The sequence below is a fragment of the Bubalus kerabau genome, chromosome 7, assembly GCF_029407905.1.
Source record: "Bubalus kerabau isolate K-KA32 ecotype Philippines breed swamp buffalo chromosome 7, PCC_UOA_SB_1v2, whole genome shotgun sequence".
Taxonomy (NCBI): domain Eukaryota; kingdom Metazoa; phylum Chordata; class Mammalia; order Artiodactyla; family Bovidae; genus Bubalus; species Bubalus kerabau.
Window position 1 is genome coordinate 75126266 of NC_073630.1, and position 13421 is coordinate 75139686.

A 13421-nucleotide genomic window follows, 5' to 3' on the forward strand; every position below is an offset into this window, starting at 1 on the left:
GCAGAAGTTAATAAGAACAGATGGCAAGAATACACAGAACTGTACAAAAAAGATCTTCATGACCCAGATAATCACGATGGTGTGATCACTCACCTAGAGCCAGACATCCTGGAATGTGAAGTCAAGTGGGCCTTAGAAAGCATCATTACGAACAAAGCTAGTGGAGGTGATGGAATTCCAGTTGAGCTATTTCAAATCCTGAAAGATGATGCTGTGAAAGTGCTGCACTCAATATGCCAGCAAATTTGGAAAACTCAGCAGTGGCCACAGGACTGGAAAAGGTCAGTTTTCATTCCAATCCCAAAGAAAGGCAATGCCAAAGAACGCTCAAACTACAGCACAACTGCACTCATCTCACACACCAGTAAAGTAAGGCTCAAAATTCTCCAAGCCAGGCTTCAGCAATATGTGAACCATGAACTTCCTGATATTCAAGCTGGTTTTAGAAAAGGCAGAGGAACCAGAGATCAAATTGCCAACATCCGCTGGATCATGGAAAAAGCAAGAGAGTTCCAGAAAAACATCTATTTCTGCTTTATTGACTATGCCAAAGCCTTTGACTGTGTGGATCACAATAAACTGTGGAAAATTCTGAAAGAGATGGCAATACCAGACCACCTGATCTGCCTCTTGAGAAATTTGTATGCAGGCCAGGAAGCAATAGTTAGAACTGGACATGGAACCACAGACTGGTTCCAAATAGGAAAAGGAGTACATCAAGGCTGTATACTGTCACCCTGTTTATTTAACTTATATGCAGAGTACATCATGAGAAACGCTGGACTGGAAGAAACACAAGCTGGAATCAAGATTGCGGGGAGAAATATCAATAACCTCAGATATGCAGATGACACCACCCTTATGGCAGAAAGTGAAGAGGAACTCAAAAGCCTCTTGATGAAAGTGAAAGTGGCGAGTGAAAAAGTTGGCTTAAAGTTCAACATTCAGAAAACGAAGATCATGGCATCCGGTCCCATCACTTCATGGGAAATAGATGGGGAAACAGTGGAAACAGTGTCAGACTTTATTTTGGGGGGCTCCAAAATCACTGCAGATGGTGACTGCAGCCATGAAATTCAAAGACGCTTACTCCTTGGAAGGAAAGTTATGTCCGACCTAGACAGCATATTCAAAAGCAGAGACATTACTTTGCCAACAAAGGTCCGTCTAGTCAAGGCTATGGTTTTTCCTGTGGTCATGTATGGATGTGAGAGTTGGACTGTGAAGAAGGCTGAGAGCCGAAGAATTGATGCTTTTGAACTGTGGTGTTGGAGAAGACTCTTGAGAGTCCCTTGGACTGCAAGGAGATCCAACCAGTCCATTCTAAAGGAGATCAGCCCTGGGATTTCTTTGGAAGGACTGATGCTAAAGCTGAAACTCCAGTACTTTGGCCACCTCATGTGAAGAGTTGACTCATTGGAAAAGACTCTGATGCTGGGAGGGATTGGGGGAAGGAGGAGAAGGGGATGACAGAGGATGAGATGGCTGGATGGCATCACTGACTCAATGGACGTGAGTCTGAGTGAACTCTGGGAGTTGGTGATGGACATGGAGGCCTGGCGTGCTGTGATTCATGGGGTCGCAAAGAGTCGGACACGACTGAGTGACTGAACTGAACTGAACCTTTTACGTTATCAGGGAATAACAAATTAAAACTACAAAAAATTCACTAGATTTATAGCAGAAGAGTTGTTAATTTGAAACACTAATAATTTCAAGTGTTGTTGAGGATGAAGAGAAACAAGAACTCATGTACAATGCAGGTGGAAGTGTAAATTGATTCAACCACTTTGGAAAACTAAACTAGGAAGCATCTATAAGAGCTATACATCCAAATACTCTGAGACTCAGCATGTTCCCCCTTGGTTATTTATCCAGCAGAAAGGCATACATATGTGCCAAAAAACATGCTGAAGAATGCTCACAGCAGAACTGTTTATAGTAGTCAAAAACTGACAATAAACCAAATGTTCGTCAACCGTACAATGGATGAATAAATTGCAGTATATACAAATAATGAAGTATTACAAAGCAATGAAAAAGGATGAGCTACTGCCATATGAATCAATATGAATGACTCCTGCCAACAAGATGTTGATCATAAAAAAAATTAAGTTCAAAAACAGACAATACCAATGAATACTGAATCAAGCCAGAATAACAGTTACCTTTGGGAGAGCATGATGACTGTCAGGGGGCATGAAGGAGGCTCCAGGATTGATGAAAATGTTCTATATCTTGACCTTGGTATTCGTATTAGTTAAACAAGTGTTCATTTCATAAAATTTCATCAAAATGACACTCAGTATTTATGGACTGTAAAATATGCATGTTTTAATTCAATAAAAAGCATTTAAAAGTTAGCAATACTACATCAGTCCCTTGATCTTTCTATTTTTAATTTTTTGGTTATTTTACTTGGTTAAACTGAAGTCTAGTAGAACTCGGTTTCTATTATCAGTCTGCCTCCTACTTGGGTACTAAAAGTCATATTTACTTTCTTTTTCTGGACAATTACTGAAGAATAGTCTTATGTGTGGATCCTTCCCACATTATGAGGGCAACAAAAGCCTGCCCTGAAGTTAAGACTTTTATGTACAAACTAGATAATTCTAAGATAGTATTTTTTCTCAATATATATATAATCAATTTTCTATATTGAGTTCCAAATCACCAGTTCCCACAGTCTGTGTCTGGAAAAAAGGAGGTAAGAAAACGCAAAGCTTCTGAGGCTTAGCATCTAAGCTCTGGTCTAGCTAAATTTGAAAAGTCAAAGTCGCTCAGTCATCTCCAATTCTTTGCAACCCCACAGACTATACACATTCAATTCTCCAGGCCAGAATACTGGAGTGGGTAGCCTTTCCCTTATCCAGGGGATGTTCCCAAACCAGGGATCAAACCCAGGTCTCCTGCATTGCAGGTGGATTCTTTACCAGCTGAGCCACAAGGGAAGCCAAATTTGAAAAAGCATATCAAAACAAGGTGTAAGCATAATGCTGCTCTGAAATAAAATGAATTATTATATGTAAAGTGCTTTAAAAATTATGCACGCTAAGTCACTTCAGTCGTGTCCGACTCTGTGTGACCCCATAGACGGCAGCCCAGCAGGCTCCTCTGTTCATGGGATTCTCCAGGCAAGAACACTGGAGTGGGTTGCCATTTCCTCCTCCAATGCATGAAAGTGAAAAGTCAAAGTGAAGTCGCTCAGTCGTGTCCGACTCTTAGCGACCCCATGGACTGCAGCCTACCAGGCTCCTCCGTCCATGGGATTCTCCAGGCAAGAGTACTGGAGTGGGGTGCCATTGCCTTCTCCAAAAATAATGCATATCACAATGTAAATGCCCACCAGTAAGTCTGCAATTCTTTATACCCAGTTGGAAAAACATTATAACAGATCCTTACTCTTGAATTTCCTTCAAAATATTTAAGATAATAAAAAATAGATCTACTTTAAAAAAAAAAACGTATTTATGGTGCTAAGGGAAAATTTAATAGATTTTTATTAAAACAAGCTGAAGTGAACATTAAAGAAAAGTACACGATAGATGAAAATTTAATAAACTATACCTAAGATTTTTTTTTAAGTTCTAAATTATACTACTATTTAACTATGATGTTAGGAGAACTCCTAAATATACTTTATCCAGTCTGCAAAATTTTAACATCTGCATCGTCATCTTCACATACAGATAAACATATTTTCTGAAACATTTGAGAGTAAGGTGCGTATACCATGCCCTTTTACTCCCAAATACTTAAACGTGTACCTAAGAACAAAGATATCCTTTTATAATCTAATGTCTATTTTTTAAAAGGAGTAAATAAAGTCCTTAAGGGCTTTATTCTTCCTCCAGTTTAGGATTCAGTTTAGTCATGTATTAGATTTAGCCATTGTATCTCCTGAGCAGAAGATATTAAAGAGGTGGCAAGAATACACAGAAGAACTATACAGAAAAGATCTTCACGACCCAGATAATCACTAGGGTGTGATCACTCACCTAGAGCCAGACATCCTGGAATGTGAAGTCAAGTGGGCCTTAGGAAGTATCACTACGAACAAAGCTAGTGCAGGTGATGGAATTCCAGTTGAGCTATTTCAAATCCTGAAAGATGATGCTGTGAAAGTGCTGTACCCAATATGCCAGCTAATTTGGAAAACTCAGCAGTAGCCACAGGACTGGAAAAGGTCAGTTTTCATTCCAATCCCAAAGAAAGGCAATGCTAAGGAATGCTCCAACTACTGCACAATTGCACTCATCTCACACACTAGTAAAGCAATACCCAAAATTCTCCAAGCAAGGCTCCAGCAATACATGAACCATGAACTTCCAGCTATTCAAGCTGGTTTTAGAAAAGGCAGAGGAACCAGAGATCAAATTGCCAACATTCGCTGGGTCATTGAAAAAGCAAGAGAGTTCCAGAAAAATATCTATTTCTGCTTTATTGACTATGACAACGCCTTTGACTGTGTGGATCACAATAAACTGTGGAAAATTCTGAAAGAGATGGGAATACCAGACCACCTGACCTGCCTCTTGAGAAACCTGAATGCAGGTCAGAAAGCAAGTTAGAACTGGACATAGAACAGACATAGAACAACAGACTGGTTCCAAATAGGAAAAGGAGTACGCCAAGGCTGTATACTGTCACTCTGCTTATTTAACTTATATGCAGAGTACATCATGAGAAACGCTGGGCTGGAGGAAGCACAAGCTGGAATCAAGATTGCCGGGAGAAATATCAATAACCTCAGATATGCAGATGACACCACCCTTATGGCAGAAAGTGAAGAAGAACTAAAGGGCCTCTTGATGAAAGTGAAAGAGGAAGAGTGAAAAAGTTGGCTTAAAGCTCAACATTCAGAAAACGAAGATCATGGCATCCAGTCCCATCACTTCATGGCAAATAGATGGGGAAACAGTGGAAACAGTGGCTGACTTTATTTTTGGGGGCTCCAAAATCACTGCAGATGGTGATTGCAGCCATGAAATTAAAAGATGCTTACTCACTGGAAGGAAAGTTATGACCAACCTAGACAGCATATTAAAAAGCAGAGACATTATTTTGTCAACAAAGGTCCGTCTAGTCAAGGCTATGGTTTTTCTAGCGGTCATGTATGGATGTGAGAGTTGGACTATAAAGAAAGCTGAGTGCTGAAGAATTGATGCTTTTGAACTGTGGTGTTGGAGAAGACTCTTGAGAGTCCCTTGGACTGCAAGGAGATCCAACCAGTCCATCCTAAAGGAAATCAGTCCTAGGTGTTCATTGGAAGGAATGATGTTGAAGCTGAAACTCCAATATTTTGGCCACCTGATGCAAAGAGCTGACTCATTTGAAAAGACCCTGATGTTGGGAAAGAGGGAAGGCAGGAGGAGAAGGGGACGACAGAGGATGAGATGGTTAGATGGCATCACCGACTCAATAGACGTGAGTTTTGGTAAACTCCGGAAGTTGGTGATGGACAGTGAGGCCTGGCGTTCTGTGGTTCATAGGGTTGCAAAGAGTCGGATATAACTGAGCGACTGAACTGGAACACCTTTTAAACTGTCTTGTCTTTATAAGGTATTCTGCAAGACACAATTTTAAAACATAGGTTCTTGAGCAAATCAAACAGGGAAGTTTCATTAAAAAAGAGATTCAATTGAAGAGTTGGGAAAAGCTTCAGAAGACTTAGATGAGAATATATAAAACTTCCTACTCAAGAGTGGCTTTAGTATATATATATTTAAAGGTTTATTATCAAAAGGTTTCCAGATTTTATACTGCTAAATCTTATCCCTCAAGATGTCAAAAAATTATTGTAACTTAGACAAATTAAAAATTATTAATTTAACAGACAAATCTGGCCAATGATTTGATAGCTAGCTGTAAGGAATGAATTCAGAAATGGATTCAGAAAAAATTACTGTTTTCATCAAAATTCTCTCCTACAGTAACAAAAAGACACCTAATCCCAGTAAGCAAATCTTTAAATGAACTGAAATTATTGTGATCATGCATAGAAAGAATAGCTATTTGAGATATAAGATATCGTGTACTTTTACTCAACAAACATTGACTCTGTGCCAACTATGTGCCAGATCTACGATAGCTACAAAGAGATCAATAATTTTAAAAAAATTAGGCATGGTACTCACCCTTAAGAAACTTAAAATTTAGCAAACCTAAGATTCCTACTTTCAGACAGGAAAGGTTTTATTTTTCTCTATTCTGAAAACAAAGCAACTAGGATGCAGAGTGGTAAATGTGTCAAACTGCACAGAACTGTGAAATGTTCTAGAGACACAAGAAGTTAGTAATAGTTGCTCAGTCATGTCCAACTCTACAAACCCATGGACAGCAGCCTGCCAGACTTCTCTGTCCATGGAATTCTCCAGGCAACAATATTGGAGTGGGTTGCCATTTCCTTGTCCAGGGGATCTTCTCAACCCAGGGAAAGAACCTGGGTCTCCCACATCGCAGGCAGATTCTTTACCATCTGAGCCACCAGGGAAGCCACAGAAAAGAAGAGCACAAGAAAGGCAGATCCTAAAATTGTCATCTTAAATCTCCTGAGGACTTAATTTGCCTCTGTCAGGCTGCAGAAGACTCCTTAAAAATATCCTCCAATCTATCCATTGACTCCAAAAGGGACCATGTTCCTTAATCCCCAATGTACATACTAGCCTTGTTCCACTGAGTCAGTCACCAACTACTTTCCAAATAATATATTAGTGCTGCTAAGTCACTTCAGTCGTGTCCAATTCTGTGCGACCCCAGAGACAGCAGCCCACCAGGCTCCCCCGTCCCTGGGATTCTCCAGGCAAGAACATTGGAGTGGGTTGCCATTTCCTTCTCCAATGCATGAAAATGGAAAGTGAAAGTGAAGTCGCTCAGTCATGTCCGACCCTCAGTGACCCCACCGACTGCAGCCCACCAGGCTTCTCCGTCCATGGGATTTTCCAGGCAAGAGTACTGGAGTGGGTTGCCTTGCCTTCTCTGAATATATTAGTACTTTTACATAAAAATATGATAACAAATATATCTCCTTACATAGAAACAGATAATGTCCTTTACAGATCAACTCCTTACATAGGAAAAAACAGAAGCTGCACAAAAGGTATATACTACTAGATAGTTTTAGAATGGATGTGATAAGAAATATGCAAATTGAAGACTGGCTGGTCATAGTGGTTCTTTAATAATTTAACTGTGTCAGTGATAGGCTATAGTAGGCCATATGAGTGAGTGAAGTTTGGTTCTTTTCAAAGTTGTATGTAACCTAATACCTTTTCATTCAATTAGTGTGAGGAATGCCACGACTAGAAGAAATAGGATGAAGAGTGCCAGAATGCTAATTTTAAACATTCTGTTAGGAGGAGAGTTGAACCTCTACTAATAATGATTTTTTTATACAATTACTAGGCTCTGCAGTCTAACCTGTGTTCTCTGGCAGGGTGTTTTCATGAATTAAGATTATATCATTAATTAGTTTTAAGGTGCTTTTGAAAAGTAGGCCTTATTTCCGTCTTTTTGTACTGGGAGAAATATATAATAGAAACTGACTTGGATTACTCTGGTGTAAACTCATATTACATAGGACCTTAACTATTGAATAAATGAATATTTAATACTGGTTATGCCATTGGGATGTCCTGACCCAACATCAAGATTCTAAACCCTACTGTCGATATGAACTCTAGAGTAAGACTATGCTGTTATCTGTAGTGTAACTTGCTCCGTTGACCAATTTTTTGGATCAGTAAGGGATCAAACATTTTGACTATTTGGTCTAAATTTTAACCATTCAGAGACATTTTTGTTCTCTGAGATCACCCCAAACAAAACCGCTAACCCATATAAAAGTTTTATTATCCCATGATGATTTAGTTCATTGGAGTAGGGGGGGGGGGGGGGCATTAATTAAATAAAGCTCCATACAGGCCTCTGGTCTTATTTTGTTATTCCCACCTCTTCACAGGAAGGTCAATTTCACTGATTAAGAGATAGGAAAACCCTTGTGTGGCCACTCACACAAGTCTTTATTCAGAAAGCAAGTGATTATGCTGCCTTTGCATGGTCAGGATAATAGATGTCACTGGGCAAGCAGTGCCTTTAATACTGGTCAGGCTAGAGGTGATACTCTCAGTAAATAGGCAAGGCTTGTACTTGTTGAGTTCCTTTTACTTTTTTAAAATCTTTTGGTAGGTGCATACCTCTGTCAGGTTGAGACTAATTTTAATAAATAATTTAACACTGACTTAGATTTGTTGTTAACTACCAGTGATTCCATTACTTATATAAGCTTATGCAAGAAGAAATATTTCCTGTTAGTCATATTAACATTACTGTTTCTTTTAATTAATAGATTAGTCCAGTATTAAACTAGGAGTCGATTTATTATTGCTATTAAGGTAAATGTGTTGCCAAGCTTGAACGCTTAATCGATGGTTGTTTTTTAAGGCAACTATGGTGTTATTTTTACTCTCTAGATAAGGTTGTATCCTGTTTCTAAGGAATTGAAACTTTTTAGATTAACATTTAAAAATTCATTAAAATTTCTGATTTTTTAATAGTTTGTAAAGTTGAACTATGATTTAAGATTCTTTTTTTTTGGACAACCAGCTCTCATCAGGCTTGTTAGGCTTGTCACCTCTACTTATAAATCTTCTCAGAATTTTGCTATATAGATGAGTTTTTTCTAATAAACTGTTCATAAGGAGCTCATCTGGCCTCTGGGGATTTAAGTTCTTTGTTAAAAATTTCCTAGTTAAATCATTATACAAAATGTAAAAGGGGAAAGGTTTGGTTTTTTTTATTACTTTTAATGCTTTTTTTTTTAAATCAGGCCCTTACAGTATTTTCTACATAGCACTCCAAATTTTTAAATTTCCATCTCTTATACTTTAAATACTGGGTGAATAATTTATTTAATCTGCTTATAACAGTTGAATTTGTGGGAAATTTGGGACAAATTTAAAGTATCCATAAACTATGAAACTCCTGAGGCTAAAATAAACTAGGTGCTTTTATTTACGCTATCCTTTGATTTATTCAAGCACACTTTCTAGTATGCTTCCCTCATTAAGACTTTATCTCCTCATATGTGTTTGGTACTTGCTAAGAGATTATAAAGGTTATTAATAATTGAGGAGGGTGATGGATGGAGTGTGCATGCTTGATGGCCTGATTCAACTAGGCACTCTATTCTTAATTTACTACCATAGCCTCCTTTGGTTTTTAGTTTCATAAAAACTTTCATATAATAAGAAACATGCTCTTGAAATAGAAAATATAGTCCATTTCCTCCCATCCTACAAGTTACATTTTGACCTAACATTTTTATGTGTAATAATTACTCTTTCTGTTATTCCTTTTTAGAGTTTGCTGAAAACAGCAGTATATAGACTGAATTAGCAAATGCTGGTGAGGTTTATCAGAGTTTATCAATCATAGAGCAGGCTCCTCTAGAGGGGTATGAGGCACCATCAAGTCTCTCGAGTTTTAAGCTACTGCTAATAGAACTCTGGCAAATAATTTTGTTACTGTAATTATCTGAGTTTAGGGCTAAGCATAATGGGTTATCTAATCCTGGATTGAGTCTTAGCTGTCGTGTGATCAAGAACTGTTAAAGTCACTTCTGTAGTTTATTTTTATTTTAGCTATAGCTTTTTACAGTTTAGCTAGAACTTTTTTATTATTCTTTAACACAATTTACACTGGTTTTCTATTAATTTGAGTTAATCATATGACCGTGGTGGCTAGCACAAAATTTACCAACCCTAAATTACATAACTAAGTCCAATTTTCATTCATGGCTTAATTTTTATCACTGCTGTTTCCCATGAGGGTATGGCTTAAGCAAGGCAATATGACCTACTATTTTTGTGTGCTTGATAACTGCTTCTTTTAATCATGATTTAGAGGACAGTCTGTTTAAGCAGGATTCCCAGCTGGTGCTAGTGGTAAAGAGCCTGCCTGCCAATTCAGGAGACATAAGAAACGTGGGTTCGATCCCTGGGTTGAGAAGATCCCCTGGACGAGGGCACGGCAACCCACTCCAGTATTCTTGCCTGAAGAATCCCATGGACAGAGGAACCAGGCGGTCCACTGGGTTACAAAGCTGGACACAACTGAAGCAACTTGCACGCACGCACTGCTTAAGACACTGTGGTAACACTAAAACGTGGTAAAAAATTGAGAGTACTATTTTAATTTTCTTCCTAATACGTCCATTTACATTCACTTTAGAAGAAAAGTAATACCAGAATCAACTTATTGCCTGCTTGAAAACAGCAACACAGGTCTAATGAGAATATGGATTACACTTCCCAAGATAGAAAAAAAGTGTAAGTTCAGTCACTGAGAATTGGTTATTAACTCTTACCTCCCTCTAATTTCCCCCAACTCATTTCTTATCTTAGCACTCAATCTATAAATACTTTTCCAACTAGGTAGAGCAGAGGTCAGCTAACTTACTCTATGCTGCTGCTAAGCCGCTTCAGTCGTGTCTGACTCTGTGCGACCCCATAGACGGCAGCCCACCAGGCTCCTCCGTCCCTGGGATTCTCCAGGCAAGAATACTGGGGTGGGTTGCCATTTCCTTCTCCAACTTACTCTATGTAGGGTCATAAAGTAAATATTTTTGGCTTTCTGGGCCCTAAGGTCTGTGATGCAACTCCCTAACTCTGCCTCTATAGCCTGAAAACAGCCATACACAATGTGTAAAAAAATTAAGATCGGCTGTATTTTAATAAAGCTTTATTCATAAACAGTAAACCTGAGTTTCATATAATTTCAACATATTGCAAAGTAGTATTCTTCTTCCAGGAATTTTTTCCACCAACCATTTAAAAATGTAAAGACTATTCTTAGTTCACAGGTCATACAAAACAGGCAGTAGGCTGGATTTGGTAGCGTGCAAACCCTGGATGGACAGACCTGCTTCTAAGCTGGAGTTGTAGCAGGTGACTGGCCCGTCTTTACCTCAGTCAACTGATCTCTAAACCTAAAACCTGACATGAAATAATTCTTATTCTACTTTTCATTCATTTGCAAATCACCTTTCTTTCAAAAAAAAAAAAAAAAAGACACACTGTAGCTCTTACTTTCAGATGGTAACTTTTAAGAATTTCAAGAACTGCTGAAATACATCTGGATATCAATTATCTTTCAATAAATAATTTTTCACGTCTCTTGAGAATAAAAATTCTAAAGATAAATAAAAGCTATCAAAGGTAGCAGTCTATGCTCTAAATGTTTTTATAATAATTGGTCCTATGCTCCTTGCAAGGAGATTGCAAACCTCATTGTATCCAATATTTATGTCAGAAAAAAAAAAACAACAAAAAAACAAGAAGAGAAGGCATACTTCTGAGCTCAAGATGAAGACTGAAGATATCTAGTGAAACTCACAAAGTTGCAAAGATTCATCTAAGAGGAATGCAGAATTTTCCAAAGGCATCTAACACTGTGACAAAATCAGCTTCTAAGTTTCAGCAGCTTTACAGGAAAAATAAAAAATAAAAAAATCCATGAAACAAGGGCAGCTGTGGAAATAATGTTAACCAAATTCTAAGTAACAATACTGCCAGTATTTTTTTTTTCCATCCAAGTATACCACATTAATTGAGGTTTCCTATGTGCCAGGAATTGGGGATGCAGCAATGAACACATCAGATTCTATCAACCCCTCTGGAGCTTAGTCTGTAGGGTTACTCCAAATGGGATGAAAGGTTTTAAAACCATGATGGTGTGAAAGGGGAGCATGGCAGAGATACAAACTAGTCTGGTGGGAATTTGTTAGAAAATGTCTCCCTGAAAAGAGGCAATTAATGCAAGCATGAGTAGGATCTGACCAAATAAAGCAACTGGGGAGGGGAGAGAAAGAATATATTACATTAAGGGGAACAGCATGTTCAAAGGCGCAGATGTAGGAGAGGATATGGCATCTGTGTGAAAGTAAAAGAAGTCGAGTATGGCTGCTCAGAGTAAGAAAAGAGATGAGAAGGTCATTCTCTGAGATGAGATATGGCCAAAGGAAGAAAGCAAGGTATTAAAACAATTTGCCCTGTATCACTCAGTCACACAGAGCTAACAGGCAGAGTTCATTTTAAGCCCTCACCACTTGACTGCAATATAATTACCATTCTGCAGCTCTTCTCAGTCCTTTATCATCAAGGGTCTTAGAAGAGGACTCCTGGAAAGAAAGTTGACGGAAAGTCTTAAGGAGGATGATCCTTTTGTGGAGCTTTTGCAAGGGCCTGAGAGAAAACTGCCAACCTCACTAATGAATGGAAGAACTGATCAACTAACCATCAGGAGCCCTCCTGCAAAATGAAGGAAAAGAAGAGTCCCAGCACCATCCTCAATTACTAATGAATAGTTGTCAAGCATTTTATTATGTGTGAAGTCTAGTTGTTAAGTGCTTTACATGTATGAACTAATTTAATCCTCAAAACATCCCTATGAGATAGGTGCTTTTTATTACTCTCTATTTCCAGTATGGTTTTATGAACGGTCCAATGATCATCATTAATTTTTATTAACAATTGAAATGAAAATTATTAGAAATGTTAATGATACTTCTTTCCACCATATTAAAAGAATTTTAATTACCCTTCAATAGGAAAAGTACTATTTTAAAGATTGATTAACAAAAACTAAAGATTTCACAACATTAATTGGGTTATTTCTCTTTTAACTAGCAGTTCCGTTAGACAAGGAGTTGGAAATTCTGTTCCTTGCTCATTCATTCACTTACTATGATAGGTTCTACATAGCCAATGATAACGGGGAAAAAATACCAAATTCCTGCCCTCATGGAGTTTTACTCACTGAAATGAAAATTGATACCCCCTAGCAATTACATTTTTATAACATATCCTACTTATAAAATGTTCTTATGTAAAGAGTCAAACTCTTTGCTTTTTCCAGTTTTTCTATGGTGTTTCCAGTAAAGTACAAATGTGAAAACTGGACCATAATAAAGTTGAGTGCCAAAGAATTGATTTTTTCGAATTGTGGTGCTGGAGAAGACTCTTGAGGGTCTCTTGGACTGCAAGGAGATCCAACCAGTCAATCCTAAAGGATATCAACACTGAATATTCATTGGAAGGAGTGATGCTGAAGCTGAAGCTCCAAAACTTTGGTGACCTGATGTTAAGAGCCAGTTCACTGGAAAAGACCCTGATGCTGGGCAAGACTGAGGGCAGAAGGAGAAGGGGGCAACAGAGGATGAGATCACTGGATGGCATCACCAACTCAATGAACATGAGTTTGAGCAAACTGCAGGAGATAGTGAAGGACAGGGAAGCCTGACATGCTGCAGTCCATGGGGTCACAAAGAATCAGACATAACTTAGCAACTAAAGAACAACAACAAAGAGTCAAACTACAGAATCAAATCTTTATATTGTATATTCTTAACAGTTGCAGTGTCA

At 38.2% G+C, this 13421-nt stretch overlaps 1 protein-coding gene across 10 annotated transcripts in view; it reads right to left on the reverse strand.

Annotated features, from left to right (window-relative positions):
* CLOCK (clock circadian regulator) overlaps positions 1-13421 on the reverse strand; it is a 121286-nt gene that overhangs the window by 89112 nt on the left and 18753 nt on the right. For 2 of the 10 annotated variants that reach the window (XM_055588599.1, XM_055588601.1), the window contains exon 3: positions 2169-2316. The exons of 7 other annotated variants lie outside the window; for them this stretch is intronic. The gene's annotated coding sequence lies outside the window, so the exon portion shown is untranslated. Of the gene's footprint in view, positions 1-2168; positions 2317-12125; positions 12179-13421 lie in introns of all 10 variants that reach the window. One more of the 10 variants, XM_055588600.1, reaches the window with a different exon arrangement.